This window comes from Dendrobates tinctorius, unplaced genomic scaffold (genome assembly GCF_039654945.1).
Source record: "Dendrobates tinctorius isolate UK_male_01 unplaced genomic scaffold, ASM3965494v1 ptg000020l, whole genome shotgun sequence".
Lineage (NCBI taxonomy): Eukaryota > Metazoa > Chordata > Amphibia > Anura > Dendrobatidae > Dendrobates > Dendrobates tinctorius.
The window spans coordinates 10,456,545-10,474,462 of NW_027361688.1; the positions used below are offsets into that span (position 1 = coordinate 10,456,545).

General features: G+C 43.0%; 1 long non-coding RNA gene across 1 annotated transcript in view; it reads left to right on the forward strand.

Moving 5' to 3' along the window:
* The window catches only part of LOC141083411 (uncharacterized), an 81,555-nt gene extending 64,424 nt beyond the window's left edge, over window positions 1-17,131 (forward strand). Inside the window, exons 2-3 of the long non-coding RNA XR_012230708.1 lie at window positions 5,544-5,710; window positions 16,024-17,131. This is a non-coding gene — a long non-coding RNA (uncharacterized lncRNA). The remainder of the gene's footprint in view (window positions 1-5,543; window positions 5,711-16,023) is intronic.
* Window positions 17,132-17,918: the final 787 nt, after the last annotated feature.

A 17,918-nucleotide genomic window follows, 5' to 3' on the forward strand; every position in this document is an offset into this window, starting at 1 on the left:
TGTATGGAGCATTATATGGGGCTCATTTTTCTGAATACAGCAATATATGGGGCTAATTCTGAATGGAGCAATATATGGGTCCATAATACTGTATGCAGCACTATATGGGGCTCATTATACTGTATGGAGCACTATGTAGTACCCATAATACTGTATGGAGCATTATATGGGGCTCATTATTCTGTATGGAGCATTATATGGGGCTTATTGCAGTTTATGGAGCAATATATGGGGCTCATTATTCTGAATGGAGCAATTTACATGGCTCATTATTCGGTATGGAGCACTATGTGGTACCCATAATATTGTATGGAGGACTATGTGGTGCCCATAATACTGTATGGGGAACTATACTGTCCGGATTCTGACCTACTGTAGAATGTACAATAGATATCACACATGTAATGTAAGAAGTTAAATCTCTTGGCATTGTACTATACCTATATTTCTTTGCTGTATCTGTGCATTATAAATTGTGGCATGTGTTAAAGAGGCCCACTGAGACTTTCACCCGGGGCCCACAGAAACCAGAAGCCAGCCCGGTTTACACTGCACAGTACCACTTCTGTCGACATTGTACTTTGGGAGGGTCAATGTTGGTTTAGTATTTTCAATATTACTATGGACAAATAAAAATAAAATATTGGAAAAGTTGTTTAAATGGATTATCCCAATGAATCCCCTCTCCCCTGGATAGGGGATAACTTTCCAATTGCTAGAAATCTGACTGCTGGGACCCCATGATTCTGAAAATCGGAGCTCTATAGAGCACCATGTAAATGCAGCTGTGGTCGATCATACACACTGTTGCATCATTCACATGTGGCTCTTCAAATATCTCCTTTTAGGAGAGTGAGGGGCACGACAAAGTAAAGTAAAATTCACTGATCGAGGTGAGGAGTGTTATAGTTTGTGGGCTGGTGGGGTTTGTGTGGCAGGGCTGCTTTTTTCTCCCAGTCCGGCACTGGTAAAGGCTATCAATTCATTGTCGACATCGGATCAGGTGGTACTGAGAGTGTTGCAGCATTTGGTTTGGATGGGCTTGAGTTTGAATGTCTGGATTGCAGCGTCGTTGGGACGGACAGCAATTGTCCCTAATATGGAAGCTCTTTTCTGTTTACAACAGGATCGGGCTTGAGGATTTTCCCCCCAAGTGGAATCTTTACGAATGGTGTGTCCGGAAGCATTATTGAACCTACCATTGGGGCAGTGAGAAATTTACTAACCAGATCCTTGGCATCTGGCACTTGGGCACATTACACCAGGGTATGGAACATGTGGGAGAATTGGGCCAAAGAGTGGGGTGGTGAACTGAGAAATGAGAGCAGATTATTATTGTTTTTGGGTCATCATTGGGAAGCGGGTTGGACGGTTCCGAAACTTAACAAATTTTTGTCTGGTTTGTCTTTCGGGTTTAAATTCAGGGGATTGCAGGATGTGACAAAGTCATTTAGGTGGTTCTCCAGTTGGTGAAGGGTTGGAAAAAAGGTTGGAAAACATTGAACGGAAAGCGTCCAGTATCGTACGAGGTGTTGTTGATGTTAGGTAAAAGACTGAGGGAAGTTTGTTATTCTCTGTGGGAAGTAACACTTTTTGAATTGACTTTTTCGCTAGCATTTTTTCGGGCTTTTCGTTTGGGGGAATTGGTTAGCCCTTCAAGAAAAGAAAAGGGGTCTTCTTAGGCAAGATGTGGAGTTATTCGAGGATAGGTTGGCATTATTTCTTCGGTCGTCCAAGACTGATACGGAAGGGAAGGGTTGTTCGGTGGTGCTCTTAGAGGTGCCTGGCTCCCCTTTATGCCCAGTGAAATGCATGAGGAATTTGAGGGGCGGGGGAGTTGGGTCCGATCCGTTGCTAGTTCATGAGGATGGGACGTTTATCTCATTTTCAATTTGTGACAATTTTCAAGCGGTGTTTGGTAAGTGGGGGCATTTCACCAAAAAACTACAGTGGGCATTCTTTCCGTATTGGTGCGGCTACAGAGGCAGCCAGGCGAGGTCTGGGGGACGAAGTGGTAAAAAGGATTGGGCGTTGGGAGTCGATTAGATTCCGCTCATATGTGCGCCCGTCCTTGCTATAAGTTTCTTTTCCTTGGTTTTTGTTTACTTTCTATTGCCGTAAACTTGCTCAAATATTTGAATTTTGTGGTTTATTTGTGTTTGTTTTTCATTTCAGAGCCAAGGCAGCTGCTCACATGGATTATGGGGCACTCCTTTGTCTTCTGGGCAGCGCTAAGGGCAGCGGTTCGTTCAGACGGGAGGCAATTGGATATACCAAGGACTCTGTAGGTGTTGCGGTGGATTGGGAATTGGGGGATGACGTGGAATCGCCTGTTACCCGAGTTCCATAGGTTTGCTCGCTTGGATCAGGCGTCGGACATTTTAGTTATTCATCTGGGTGGAAACGATTTGGGGACACGGCCATGCAGGGATTTGATTAAAGACATTAAGTTTGACATGTTACGGCTGTGGTCCATGTTCCCCCAACTTTTGGTGGTGTGGTCAGACGTCATTCCTAGGAAGGTCTGGTACGGGGCGAGGTCAGTTCAGGGCATCAATAGGGCTAGGATCAAATTAAATAGATCGGTATCCCGCTTTATGGTGAGGACCGGGGCAGTTGTGGTACGTCATTGGGACTTGTAGTCAGGGGTAGGGGAATTTTGGAGAAAGGATGGAGTCCATTTGAATGCAAATGGTCTGGATATGTGGTGTTTGGCCATTCAAGAGTGCATTGAGAAGAGCTTAAAGGTGAGGAGGGACATAAATATTTGAGGGGGGTCAAAACATTTATGTTGGTGGCGTGGGGGGGGGAGGTCCTCGAAGTTGGTGATACCAGTAAATGGCAGCTCGGAGTGGGGGGATCTCAATAGGTCCTGGACTCCCCCTCAGGTGGATTAAGTGGACAGGAATGTGTTGGTCACAAGGAGAGTTGTTAAATTGGAACTAGTGGGTTTTGTGGAGGATACTGGCCAAATCGAGTCCACATTCATGTCTTCGAGCTGGAGCTTAACGGCTGGAGACAGGACTCGGTATTGGACCAGATTGGGGTCTTAACATGAGGATGTTATAATTGTGAGGCTTAGAGGACCATCCCTTCCTTAAAAAATGTTTAATAAATGTTTAATTTGTTATGTTAATTATCAATAAAAGGCTGTTGTGGCCAGTTTATCCAAAAGAGAGTCAGCTTGTTAATTTGCGTCGGGGATTGGTAATCGGTGGGTAAATTGGTTGGGTGGCCCTGGTGGGGTGCGGGGAAGCTCATACGGATCACAAATGCCCAATTGTCATGCATGTCCTGAGACAGTTGGGGACAGGTTTAGTATAACCACAGGAAAAAAAGGGCGTTATGGGGCATTCCTGGCACTTCTGGGGGCAGAGCATAAATGTCCTGATAAATTTTGCAGTGTAACTTTTGACAAGTGTGTAACCACTTTATCTAACATTACCATACAATATAGAATGGATATACATGTATAGTGATGGAACTACATGTATCCTTAATGCGTTAGTACTGCCTTCTCATAATACAGCCTTCTTATAATACCGCCTTCTCATAATATCGTCTTATAATACTGCTTCTTATAATACATAATATAGCCTTCTTATAACACCTAATACTACCTTCTCATAATACTGTCTTCTTCTAATGTCAGCTTCTTATAATGGCGCCTTCTTAAATACCTAATACTGCCTTTTTATAATACTGCCTTCTTATAATACCAACTTCTCATAACATTGTTTTATAATACTGCTTCTTATAATACATAATACAGCCTTCTTATAATACCGACTTCTCACAATACAGCCTTTTTATAATAGAAATCACCCTCTAGCGACCATTGTCAGTAGAGAAAAGAGATCCAGTAATAGTAAAATAATACGTGTTTATTAATATTCAATTTAAAAAGAAAAAAAAAAACTAAATTTGTGAAGATAAAAGGCAGAAAATGTCTCACCCTAAGGAGGCGCCACAGAAAATGTCTCACCATAAGGAGGCGCAACAATGAGTCAAAAAGGACCCAATAACATGATCATAAATCATTCATATAAGCAAAATATGCATATAATATGAAGTATACCCCAATACTAAAAAGTATATCTGGTGCCCTCTTATTGCTCATAATACATAGTGCACTTCATAGTGAAGAGAGGGAAAAGAAGCGCTACCAAAACAAACAAGAAACAGGGCAAATCAGCTGATGTCTCACTAAAACCTGATCTTAATTTAAAGAGAAAGCTATATCTAATTAAAGGGGTATTCTCAAGTTTAGGAGTTATCCCCTCTGCACGGGAGTCCATTGATAATCAGGGCTCTGAAGTCCCCCAGGCTAATGGTTTGGTGGTCGATCGTTCATACTGACGCTCTACTCATTCTTATGGCAAAGCTGAACACCAGCTGAGCGTTTCGCTTGGCTATCTCTGACACTCCCATGAGGAACGAATGAAGCAGCAGTCCGCATGATCGACCACCGCTCCATTAACACGGGGGCACTTCAGAGCCCTGATTATCGGTATCGACAGGGGACTCCCATGGGTAGGGGATAACTTCTAAATTTGAGATTACCGCTTTAATTAAGGGACATAAACCCACCTAAATTTATAATTCCACAAATTTGAAAAATATCTAGATACATCTCGCTCCAGCACTTACATTACGATCAGGTTTTAATGAAATTATGGGGTCTTCCTTTGGGGGGGGAAACAAGGACATGTTGGATTGTACACCACCACCATAGAAAAGGCTGTAGTTATTAGGCTGGGTATCCCTATCCTAATCGGCCTAGACAGAATTACAGTGTCTATCATGGTCTACAGTATTAATGACCTATCGTTAGCATAGGTCATCCATATCAGGTTGGTGGGTGTCTGTCTCTCAGCACCCCCTTAATCAGCAGAAAGAAGGTCCCTCGGTGGCTGGAAGTACCCAACGTACCGAGGAAAGAGACCACAGATCTACTACGTGGCATCCATTCTTAGTTACTGCAGTGAGATCATATTCACTTCAAAAGAAGCTGAGCTGCAGTACCAAGAACGTCCACTACAAGGTGTGGTGAGCAGTGCTGTGTCGGCTCTGTGCACTGCGTACTTTCAGACATGCTAACGGTTAATTGTATTGTTGCCGGGTGTTGGACCCAGGGCCGGACTGGCCATCTGGCAATTCTGGCAAATGCCAGAAGGGCCTGTCTGGTCGTGGGCTGCCATGACTGCTATGCTGGACCCCAACAGATCTGATAACGATGACCTACAATGAAGTCAAGGCATCAATATTATAGAACTGGATAACCCCTTGGGCTTTTTGATGCCCCTTCCTGGCACCTCATCTCATCATCCCCTCCATTCCTTGCCCGCACACGGTGGTAATACTGTCTTTTTGTTACCCAGGCACATCTTCGATCTGATATTTAGATAGCTCCTAACTCACTGAAAATAAATAGAAAAACGTTAATTTTTTTTTTTACATTTTTGACAAAGCGCTAGCACATACAAATGATAATAAAAAAGAGTAGCACAAACACATTTAAGCATATTTTCCTTTGTCTACAGGGGAAAACATGGACGGGAGATGAATGAATGAATGAAGGCTAAGAAATAAAGACTATTTTATCGGAATAAAAGAAAAATAAAAAAATTGTAGCCTTGGTCAAACTGGATGTTGTATATGAAGATGAAAGCGAGCGGCTGACAATTACTGGTTCCCTTGTAGGAAATGGGTGAGTGTATTAATACATACCTGCGCTCACACAATACGAGGCTATTGAAACATTTCCCCCCGGGCTTCGTCATCGCCATTCTTTTTATAATGGTAAACACTGAAATAAATACATTTTTTTCTCAGTGCGAGGGTGATTTTCTTTTTTGATCTTGCGTTGTCATCCTTCTGAATTGCGTATGGAGAGAATGCGGCGTCTTAAGAAACGTTGTCATTTATATTATCTTAAAATATCAAGGACGAGCCGTTGTATTTTTGTATAGAAAAGCGGGACTCTTTGTCGCCCTTCCTCTCTGTCTAAACTTTCCGGTGAACCCTTACGATGAGGCTTTGGCTATCGAGTAGAGATGAGCAGAACAATTCGCATGACCCAGACCACTGGATGGGAGTAGTGATGAGCGAACGTGCTGGGATAAGGTGTTATTTGAGAATGCTCGGGTGCTAACCAAGTGTCTTCAGGCGTGCTCGAAAAATATGTTCGAGTCCCCACGGCTGCATGTCTCGTGGCTGTTCGACAGGCACAACACATATATGGATTGCGGGGCCTCTAGCATAGTTTTCGAGCACGCCGAAGACACTCGGTTAGGATCCGAGCATGCTTGGATAACAACTTCTCCGAGCACGTTCGCTCATCATTAGATTGGAGTCTTACAATCTTCCTTATAAGGCTCAGCATTGGCAGCTCTTTTCTTGATTAGCCGGCCTGGTGCGATATCTTGTGTATGTTGTGCCAGGCTGGCTAATCATAAGAGGAACTTGCAGATGTCAGAAAACTGTAGGCGGTTCCCATCTAACCTGGCAGCTGGACAAGGATCCTGGAAAATTGTAACCTCCCTACCGGCATCACTGCATGGCTTCCCATCTCCCATCTTACTCACCACTCTGGGCCATGCTGTGAGTTCTGTCCTCTGCCTGCTCCATGCTGTGGGCCTCATGTCTTTGCTTGCTGCATACTTCCTGGCTGTATGCTTAGGGTGGTGGCAGCGGCAATTCCTGAGTCTTATAGAGACAGAGTGCACATCCCTAATTTGGTCCCAGCCTATTGCAAAGAGGTATCGGTACTTAAGGCATCTCCACCCATAGGGAGATGCCTGAGCACCAAACTCTGTCTGTCTGTACTTTGCTGCTGAGTTGCCAGGTCCTGTCCTGGTTTCCACCTCTCTGGGGGCAGCATAGCCAGAACTGTTTCTGTGCTCTGTGTGTCTTGTGTTCCGCTTCTCTGGGGGCTGCATGCCCAGGCCTGTATCCTTTGTCCTGTACTTGTTCCCGTGTCCGTCCTTGTCTGTACTAAGTTCGTTTCTTGTTACTTGTTCGTGTCCCTGTCTGTTTCCTTCCCTTCTCAGCTGTGTGTAGCCTTGTGTCTACTCCTTCCGCTCTGCTTTGCTCTTCGCTCTGCACCATACGGCCCTGCTCTGCTCTTCGCTCGACACCCAGCGGCCCTGCTCTTCGCTCCGCACCCTGCAGCTCTGTTCTTCGCTCTGCACCCTGCGGCTCTGCTCCCTGCTCCGCACCCTGCGGCTCTGATCTGCTCCCCGCTCCACACCCTGCGGCTCTGCTTTGCTTCCTGCGACTCTGCTCTACTCCCCGCTCCACACCCTGCGGCTCTGCTCTGCTTCCTGCTCCGCACCCTGCGACTCTGCTCTACTCCCCGCTCCACACCCTGCGGCTCTGCTCTGCTTCCCGCTCCGCAACCTGCGGCTCTACACCTTGCGGCTCTGCTCTGCTTCCCGCTCCGCAACCTGTGCCTCTGCTCCCCGCTCCGCAAACTGCGGCTCTGCTCCGCTCCCGTTTTGCACGTTGCGGTCCTGCTCTGCTCCTGTTCCGCACCTTGCGGTTCTGCTCTGCTTCCGTCTCGCATCCTACGTTTCTAGTCTCTCCAGTCTGAACTGGTTCCTACCTGTTGTCTTATCCTACCCATGCCTGCCTGCCAGAGTGCCAGCCATGCCCGCCTGCCTGCCAGAGTGCCATCCGTGTCTGCCAGAGTACTAGTCGTGCCCGTCTGTACTTGCCTGCACTTGTCATGAGTGTTCCATCCCCCAGTGGGATCAGCTTCTACAGCCAGACACAGCCCTGGAGTGGTACCTGGCAGCTACCTGCCACACAAGCCTGACCTCACCATCCGAGGCTCTAGTGAACACCAAGATAGCTGCTTAATCACGCCCCTCCAGGGTAGTCTGGTTTGTGGCACAGTGGGGCCACAATCCTCACTCGCGGAACCCAGTCAGGGTGCGAACGTTACAAAAGTCCATTGGTTCCTCTCTACTACCAAGTGTTTTTTTTTGTGCACACTGACCTGGAGTGTACTAGAGAAGCAGCTGAGAAAGTAAAGCACTTTCTCTACAATGCCAGATCAATGCCAAAAAATACAATTTTGCAAGTCAAAATTCCTTCATATGACAATTTTTTACTGGTTCTCACACTACAAATATTTTTTCTTTGTTGTGTTATGTTCCTGTGCACACTGAACTGTAGGGCACTAGAGAAGAAGCTAGAAAATGTTGGCCCAGTTTTGATGATTTTTAAGGAGGTGGCAGACTCAACTAACACACTGAATATGGATACCAAATATCCGGCTGAGAATATTATTAACTTTACTATAATGAAAGCTAGTGTTACACTCCTTTCACTGGTACCCGGGGCTCTACTTCCTTTCCCTGGGTCCGCTGCCCTCTGCTGTTCTCCACTTCAAGTTTTGCCGGTTGCCAAGCGTGTGGATCTATGACGTCATCTCCCTAGACCTATTTAGGTAGCAGTCTCGACTAATACATTGAATATCTGGCAAATGTCAAATGTCCAGCTGTTCCGGAAATCCTGGGTTCCGCTTCCTTCCCCCAAGTTCCCTGCCCTCTGCTGTGCTCCGCGTCAGTATTTGCAGATCACCCAAAGTGGATCAGTGACAGCATCTCCCTAGACTTATTTATGGCCCATTTAGACACACACACCTGTGTTTTGGGATTGAGACCAGGTGAGATTCCTGTCTGTGCCAAGTCCTCCTGTGTGCCCATGTGCCTTTTTGCTTGCTGCATCAACGCCTGGGGTCCATGTGCCCAACCGTACCTGAGACTTAGAGAATTCATCTCACCTGGTGAGCCTTACAACTAGACTTTAGTTAGTGATGAAGATAACAAACCAGAAGATAACAAGTACTTGTTAAGCAAAATTGGAAATGTAACTGGGGGTTCTAACACTACTTCCATAGGAGCAAAATCAAATGATAATGTGGTTGCCCTGTTATATTTTTGTGTACATACTGACCTGGAGTGCCCTAGAGACGAAGACAAGGAGGCAAAGTAATTTCTCTACGAAGTTTGGCCAGGTTTTTATTTTTTTGAAGATGGTGGCACCCATTACAGTGAATTTTGGTACCAAATAAACGGCTGAGGATATTTTTCACCATTACTAACTTTATAATGTACTTATAGGCTGCAGTTAGTAATGAAGATAACAAACCGGAAAGTAATAAGTTCTTGTTAATCAAATAAAAATTTATTTGGGGTTTCTGACAATACAAACATTGAGATAACAACCTTATAAAAACTCTTTGAATAGGAACTTATGAAATAATAGAGCTCCTCTCTATAGAACTTTATTTCACTTTCCTTTGACCTTGTTTTGTCTAATTTTTACAATGAAAACTGAGAAATCTAAAATTAAATTGTCTCTGTCACAAGAGCGCAGTCCGTTCGACTATACTTCCTCATTATCCTGTATCTGTCAACTATCTGCAGCAGGAGCCTCCCCCCTTTCCCTCCCTTTCATCTTAACTCCTCCCCTCAGTCATTCTTCAGGCAGAAATGGAACAGATCAGCAGTGGACTGACCCTTGTGTTTTCTGCAGGATTTATACAATACTCTTAGCCTCAAGACCAAGCAGAAAATAGCAAACAGAGTTGGCAAGGTTATTTTCAGTCTTCTTTTATTATTCATTCCTAGGGCAGAGTGCCCCTTTAAATTTGATTTAAAGGAACTGGCGGTACCTATGGATGTCTAAAGCAAAGTATGGTCAAAGTCCAATGAATACAATGGTCACCACTATCATATTCTTTATTAAAGGAAATTGAGAGCAGCATGATGTAGCGACACATACCCTGATTCCAGGGATGAGTCACTAACTAGGCTGTGTGTAGCTGTTTCAATAAAATCAGCGTTTTATCAGCAGGAGATTATCACTAGAGGACTAGGTGTCTTGTGCCTCCTAGTCCAACCCCGTCCTCATCACTGATTAGCAGCTTTTTGTCAATGTACAGTGCACCCAGAAAGCTGCCACTCATTGTTGTGGGCGGGGTTATACATGGCTCAACATTGAGGGTACTGCTGGATCTGCACAAGAGAAAACTGTGATTGTATCAAAATGACAACACACAACCCAATAAGTCATACATCACTGGAGTCAGGGTCTCTGCCCCTACATCATGCTGCTCTCAAATTACAAAGCAAAAACCTGATGGTAAATTCCCTTTAATATTGTGAGTTGCCCTTCTAAATCCTACTGAGGGGAGAGAGGTGGTCATGCCATTCTGCTGACTCTGCTGTTACATATGTAACGATTCTGGCACTGGCATCAAGAAGACCCCCATTACCCATAGATTTCACTGTTGGTAACCAGTACTCTGCTGGCACCAGGACTTGAGTGTGGAGCAGTTCTTTCAAGGCTTCTTTTCTTGAAGAACATACTCGGTGGGACAACGGAAGTAATAGGTTGGTCAGGGTGAGACGTCAACTCGTGGTTAGACTTAGTAAACATCATGGGGACTAACACAAGTCATAGACATAGTCATATGTGGGGAAGTGAAATCATGAGACCGAAGAAAAACAAGCAGAAATGTAGTAACAAAAGATGGAATCGAGCTCTAGACTAGAAGGCAAATGGGGTCAAAATAGGAAGGCTGAATGGCTAGGTTCAAGAACCCAGAGGTGAGAGGTGGAACCAGAACCCAAATACCACTGACTGTCATAAGTGCAATTTAAAGAGGACACTTCACCTCTCTTGCCCTGTCTCTTTTAGTAAATATTCGTATGCCACAGGAAATAACAATTTTGAACATATTTTCTTACAACTCTGTGTTGTGCCATTTCTCTTCTATTCCTCCTAAAAAGAAATCACTGGGACAACTAGGTGTTACTGTTTTCAAAAGGTTGGGTCCCTATAGTCAACACTGATTGGACACTGTAAGAGTGGGCAGGGACCCACCTCTAAGATCTGCAGGGGTGTGTCTCTGCCCTCTCTAACACTGTCCAATTAATGTTGACTAAAACAACACACCCATTCTAAAACTGTCCAATCGCTGTTTGCTGTAGGGACACACCTCCATCTAGTAACACCTAGGAGGAACAGGAGGAATATCAGGAGAATGGCACAACACAGAGTTACAGGAAAAGATGCTCTGAAATTCCCCCATGAAATAACAACTCTGTAACATTTTTTCTTATAACTCTGTGATGTGCCATTTCTCTGTTATGCCTCTTAAAAATGTGTCTGGGACAACTGGGTGTTTCCCTTGTCAAAAGATTGTATCCCTATAGTCAACACTGATTGGACTGTGTCAGAGTTGACAGTGACACCCATAAGTTGTGCGGGGTGTGTCTCTGCACACTCTAACACTGCCCAATTAATGTTGACTATAAGGACACACCCATTCTGAAACTATCCAATCAGTGTTAACTATAAGGGCACACCCCCAACTAGTAACACCTAGATGTCAATATTTTCCAGGAGGAATATCATAGAATGGCACAACACAGAGTTACAGGAAAATATGCCCTGGAATTTATATATTCTATGAGAATAAAATAATCTACTACAACAGATATGTTAAGTTCTCCTTTAAGAAGGTCACATGTTAAATTATTGGCTTGACGCATAGTGCACCCTAGGCTAACGCAGCCCATCTTCCGCCCCTAAAGTTTGGAGCAATGCGGGTTTGTGACGGGTCCAATTTTAAAACTCATCCTCAACTCAAAGAAACGCAGCGATTGATAATGATACAAACAATTGTGTTGTGAATTCTCTCTCTGGCTTCCCTCTGGTGATTACTGAAGGTAGTGGAGCTGGTCAGATTGACAGAGGGGTTGCGAGTTCTCTTTCTGTGCTCCCTCTAGTGGTTACTGGAGGTAGTGGAGCTGATCTGATTGACAGAGGCTTGCCACCTGATAATGAGGAAGACGATTGGAGATCTGGGGTTTCAGATTGGGATTTAAGACAGCCGACTCCCTCTATCCCTGCTAGTGATTTTCTTCCTGTGCCTCCTGAGGTCTGATGTCTCCTGCTCTGTCCCTGCATGTTCAGCTAAGTGGTTCATTTGCTACTCTGTTTGCATTTGATCTGGTTTTGTCTATTTCGGCTTTGTGCGAGTCAGCCAGCTCCGGCTGGCGCTGTGCTGAATCACCGCCCATATGTTACTGCTTGTACCAGTTTGTTTTGTCCCCTGTTATATTGGGCTCTTTTTGCTTTGCTTTCAGAATATACCAGAGTGCTGATATAGTGGGGGTGAAGTCATGCAACTTCAGTGTTTTTTGTGCATCAGACCTGTTGGACTTGCAGGGTTTTTTGCGTGATTGCAGACAGTGTCTTTCCTTTCCTGTCCTGTCTAGTCAGTGTGGGCCCCATCGTTTGCTCAGTCTATTTTTCTGCCTGCGTTTGTATTTTCAACTTGTCTCACCGTCAATATATGTTTGGGGGCTATCTATTCCTTTGGGGTCTGCTCCGAGGCAGTTTAGATTTCCCCTTTCTTGCTTTAGGCTTAGTTAGCTCTCCGGCTGTGCCGAGGCGTCTAGGATCATCGTAGGTACGCTCCACGGCTACTGCTAGTTGTGTGGACAGGATCAGGGGTCTGCAATCCGCTTAGTTACCAACCTCTCTGGTTTTCTGTGGCTTAGCCTGAGCCTGCTATCCTCCTCGGTGACCCATTCATAACACAATTGCCTCGTTGAATAGGAGGAATGCTGGATAGAGCCGAAATGCGTTGTTTTTAAATACATTTTTCTTTTTAATTTAATTCTTTTGGTTCTTTTTTGATAATTTCATCTGCTACTGTGGGAACGCCTTTCACCTGGTATCTATAACCCAAAGATATCCATGAATTGAGAATGATACAATTGATTGCCTCATGGAATAGACCCCCTGAAAGAAGGCTGGATACACTCCAAACACATGGTGTTTTTAAATACATTTTTATGTGATTCTTTTGGAACTGTTTTGGTCATTTCATTTCATTTGATACTGTGGGAGCGCCCGTCACCTGGTATCTTCACAACCCAAAGATATCCAGCGATTGAGAATGATGCAAACGATTGTCTCATGGAATAGGTGCCTGAAGAAGGCTGGTAACACTCGAAACGCGTTGTATTTTTAAATACACTTTTATGGTATTTTATTTTATTCTTTTGGTATTGTTTTGGTAATTTTTACCTTCACAACCCAAAGATAGCCAGCGATTGAGAATGATACAAAAGATTGCCTCATGTAATAGAAGTGTTTATTACCCATGATTCTTCCCAAATGCAAAGTTTAACGCAAGCAATTATAAAGCTGGTAAAATGGAAAGTAGAAAAGTTTTCCTGACCGTGGGCTGCCGAAGCAGGGCGATACGACTGATGCATTTTCTCTCACATTCCCAATTATCATTAGCCCGAAACTCTCAAAAAAGCATAAACAAAATAGAGGGCGTTAGTCAAAACAGTCACGAGCAAGTCGTCAAGAATACAAAAGGCTTTCTGTGTTTATTTAGTTCTCGCACCGATAAGGAGGAGCCTTTGTGTTCATAATTTCACACACATCAGAAGCCATGCTGAGCGCAGTCTGACACAGCTTGTCTGAAGAGCCACGGGCCTTGCCGATGGGCCCATTAACTCATCCGATGCCAAAAAAAGGGCCTCACATTACTACCTGCCTTGAAAAAATGTCACCGGCTTAACTATCTTCTATGTGAGGATATTAGAAGTTGTACATATCCTCCCATGTGACTACACCAGCAAACATCACCACCTGATCCAATGGTCAGTGACCTAAAGGGGTTGTCCAAGATTAGAAAACTTAGTTGCTTACTTTCAGAAACTGGGCCATCCCCAACTTAGGGTTGTGCGTGGTATTGCAGTTCACTTAATTGAGGATGAGTTGCAATACCAGACTCCCCCCCATAGTGAAGGGTGGCGCTGTTGCTGAAAGAAAACAACCACATTTTCCTAGTCCTGGACATCCCCTTTGGACATCTCTCCTGACCTTCATACACATTAATATTTGGCCCAAATGGGTGTGTTTTCAATAGGTAGAGGTGAGAAAGAAACACTTCTGGAGGTGGTTTATGTCTCTTCAGAAAGACCAATTTATTTTTTTGACCTGATATCATATATCTAATGTAATGTACTGTATATTAGATAAAAATCTGGTGAACCCACCAGTTTTTAGTCTTCATACAACCTGGAGTAGGTAGATGGAGGCTCGGTTGAGTAACTGTGGTTTAGGAGGACTCGTATTTGTGGGATTGCCCCAAATTGGATTTATGATCAAATTAAAATTGCCAGTCAAAAAAAGTTCTGCTTTGCTCTGAGACCTTGAATAGTGTGCACTTCTTCAGTAATTTCATAAAGTAGATTTTCAGTAGGATCAGACGAGATGGGTTAGCCTTTATTGCCCATGTGCATCAATGAGCTTTGAAAGTCCATGATCCTATTTCCCGCTCATGGGTTGCCCTTCCGTGGACCACTTTTGGTAGGTACTAACCACTACATATCAAAGACATCCAAAAATACTGTCATATAAAGGGAAATTACACATGACCTGACATATACTGAAAACACCCCAAAAGACCTGTTGTATACTGAAACACCCCACAAGACTTGCCATATACCAGGACCACCCCCACAAGACCCGTTGTATACTGAGAACACCCTACAAGACTTACAGGTAACCTGGAACACAACACAAGACCTACCATATGCCATGAACACCCTGCAAGATCTGCCGAATACCAGGAGCACCCTAAAAGAACTTCCATATACTGGGAACACCACGTAAGACCTGTTGCTTACTGAGAACACCCCACAAGACCTGTTATATACCGGGAACACAACAGAAGACCTGATGTATACAAGAAACAACCCACAAGACCTGCCATATACCGGGAACACTTCACAAGACTTGCCATATACTGGAAACACTCCACAAGACCTGCCGTATACCGCAACATCCTACAAGACCTGTCATATACCAGGAACACGCCACAAGCCATACCATACACCAGGAACACTCAACAAAACCTGCCATATACTTAAAATACCCCACAAGACTTGCTGTATACCAGGAACACCCCACAAAAACTGCCGTATACCGGGAGCACCCCTCAACACCTGCCATATACAAGAAACACTACCTAAAATCTAATATATACCAGGAACACCCCACAAGACTTACCATATACTGGTAATACCGCGCAAGGCCCGTCGCATACTGAGAACACAACCAAAGACCTGTAATATACCGGAAACACCCCACAAGTCGTGCCATATGCCAGGAACACCCCACAAGACCTGTTATATAACGGGAACACCCAACAAGACCTGCCATATACCGGGAACACCCAACAAGACCTGTTATATAATGGGAACACCCCACAAGACCTGCCATATGCCAGGAGCAGCCCACAAGACCTGCCGTATACTGGGATCACCCCCGAAGACCTGTCGGGTTTGAGATTCTCTTATTCAGACATCTCAATTTGATTCTTATTAATGTTGCTCAGATTTTTGCGTTTGCCTGTTTTTCATGCAGTCCAACATACTAACTTCAAGAACTGACTATTCACTCAATAACTCCCACCACAGGCAGGAGTCCTTGTAACAAGACAATCAATTATATATATATATATATATATATATATATATATATTTGGTTTTAAAGATTTAGCTTTTATTTTTTCTTCTTTTCAAAAACGTAGATCCTCTGAACAAATGCATGCAAACGAAGCTCCGTACATATAAGAACATAACAATCAACACTTACAGAAGATTGAGCAAATTCTGAGGTTTATAAACCCTAAAACCTTTTCACCACAAGGGCTGCCGCAAAGCACGCCAGCTAACACCACATCTCGTGCGCTAATTACACAGGAAGCCAAACATTTGGCCTGAAACGTCCATTTATTTTCTTGATATACTGCATATGACTCCTTCGAGGCATTTCTGAAGTATTGGGCCGACACGTCATACCGAGAGACCTACAACAATATCATAAAACCCAGTCGTGTGAAATGCGCTAGGTCCCGGCGCTGAGTACAGGATCTCCTTGTTATAACGATTTTTTTTCTTCTTTTTCCTAAAGGTCATCAGACGTCTTTTTTTTTGGAAAGGCTTCAAACACTCGGTGTGTCCAAGCAACGCGCAGCTGTGGAGATTCGACTGTATCACTGTATCTCTACAATGGGTCGCTTCTGGTTGCATTAACTCTTTGATGGCGAAAACAAATACAACCCTTTTAGCCAATTTTGGGCCTAAGAATCAACACCTTTTTTATATCTTTATTTTTGTTTACCTATTTTATATATTTGTGGTTTTATGTTTTTGTGGGATGAGTTGGAGTTTTTAGGCATTATACATTAATTATACATTAATTTTAAATATTTTTTCAATGGCAAAATACCTAAAAAAATTAGGTCTTTGATTTTTGTTATTTACACTCTTTTACGTTCTTTTTACACTTTTTTTACATTTACTATATTTGTGGAAAAAGTCGGAGAATTTTAGTCACAATTTTGGGCACTTATAAGGTACATTTTTGAATATTTTTTTACACAGGCAAAATGCATAAAAAATCTGCCTTTGATTTGTACTGTTTATGCTTTTTTACGCTCTTTTTTACGTTTATTTCCTTATTAATGGTTTTCTGTTTTTAAGGGACGAGTTGGAGATTTTTAGGTCGAATTTTGGGTCACGCATAGGGTAGATTATACATTTGATTTAGATTTTTATTCTTTCTGCTCTTTTTGGTTCTTTTTATGCTTTTTTGTACATTTACTTTCCTATTGGTAGTTTTATATTTTTCAGGGATGAGTTGGAGATTTTTAAGAAGAATTTTGGTAAACATAAATGATAGATTTATACATTTTTGACTATTTATTTTTAGTGTTTAAGCTCGTATATTTTCATTTTATGCTTTTTTTTTTTTTACTTCCCTCTTTGTGGTTTCATGTTTTGGTGCCACGAGTTAGAGATTTTTAGGCAGTTTTTAGGGAACATATAAAAGAGGTTTAACATTTTTGAATATTTATTTTTATTGTTTACACTTATTTATGCTTTTTTTATGTCTTTTACGTTTGCTTGTGGTTTTATGTTTTTTGTGGGATGAGTAGTAGATTTTTGGGGTGCATATAAGATACATTTTCATTGTATATTTTTGAATATCTTTTGTAATGGTAAAATGCATAAAAAAGTCTGTTTTTTTTAAATTTTATATATTCTTTTTATATACTCTTTACAATTTACAATAATTGCAAATTAATTTAAAGGGATGTTTTAAGATCATCAAATGAAAATCTTTTCCACCTGGTAGCTATGAGAGCTAATTCAGATTAGTCTCTCTGTTCCCTCTGTCGTTATGGTTTTCATCTTTACAGGAGAATTGTCTCTGCATGGCTTATAAGTCTCCTCACTCTGACATGCCAGGCTTGGCTGGCCATTCTCCACAAGGAGAAATGTTACCCTTTAGACATCATCGTTACAGATCTAATAGTGGATTTAGTAGATCCCATCTAATGGTTCCATTGAGTTCTATTTTTTTGTTCAACTGAATTGAATTGGGTATCCCGAAACTGGAGACCCTCCTTCACTATGCTCTGGATATGGTTATCCACCATTAGACAACCTCGTTTTAACTGCTTAAATGCTCCACATTAAAAAAAACCAAAAAAACAGTGTAGTTAAGGATCGGCACAGCTCCTGGCCGCAGTGGTCACGAGCCAAAAGAAAGGCATATGACTCTCAGGAATCAAAGGGCCAAAATGCATTTGATTAACAATGAGTTGAGTTGGATTGTGCCAAGGTGTCCCTCGTTTGAAGGAATATAGAAGATGGATTGTCCGCCCCTCTCTACAGATCGTGCGTAGTCCTGTAACTTTCATGATGGAACCGATACAAGACTGTAGATGATGGTGGCTCTGATTCTAGACAAAGGCCGCCATGTTTACCCAAATTTGGAAGACCCCGTTAATTAATCAGTGT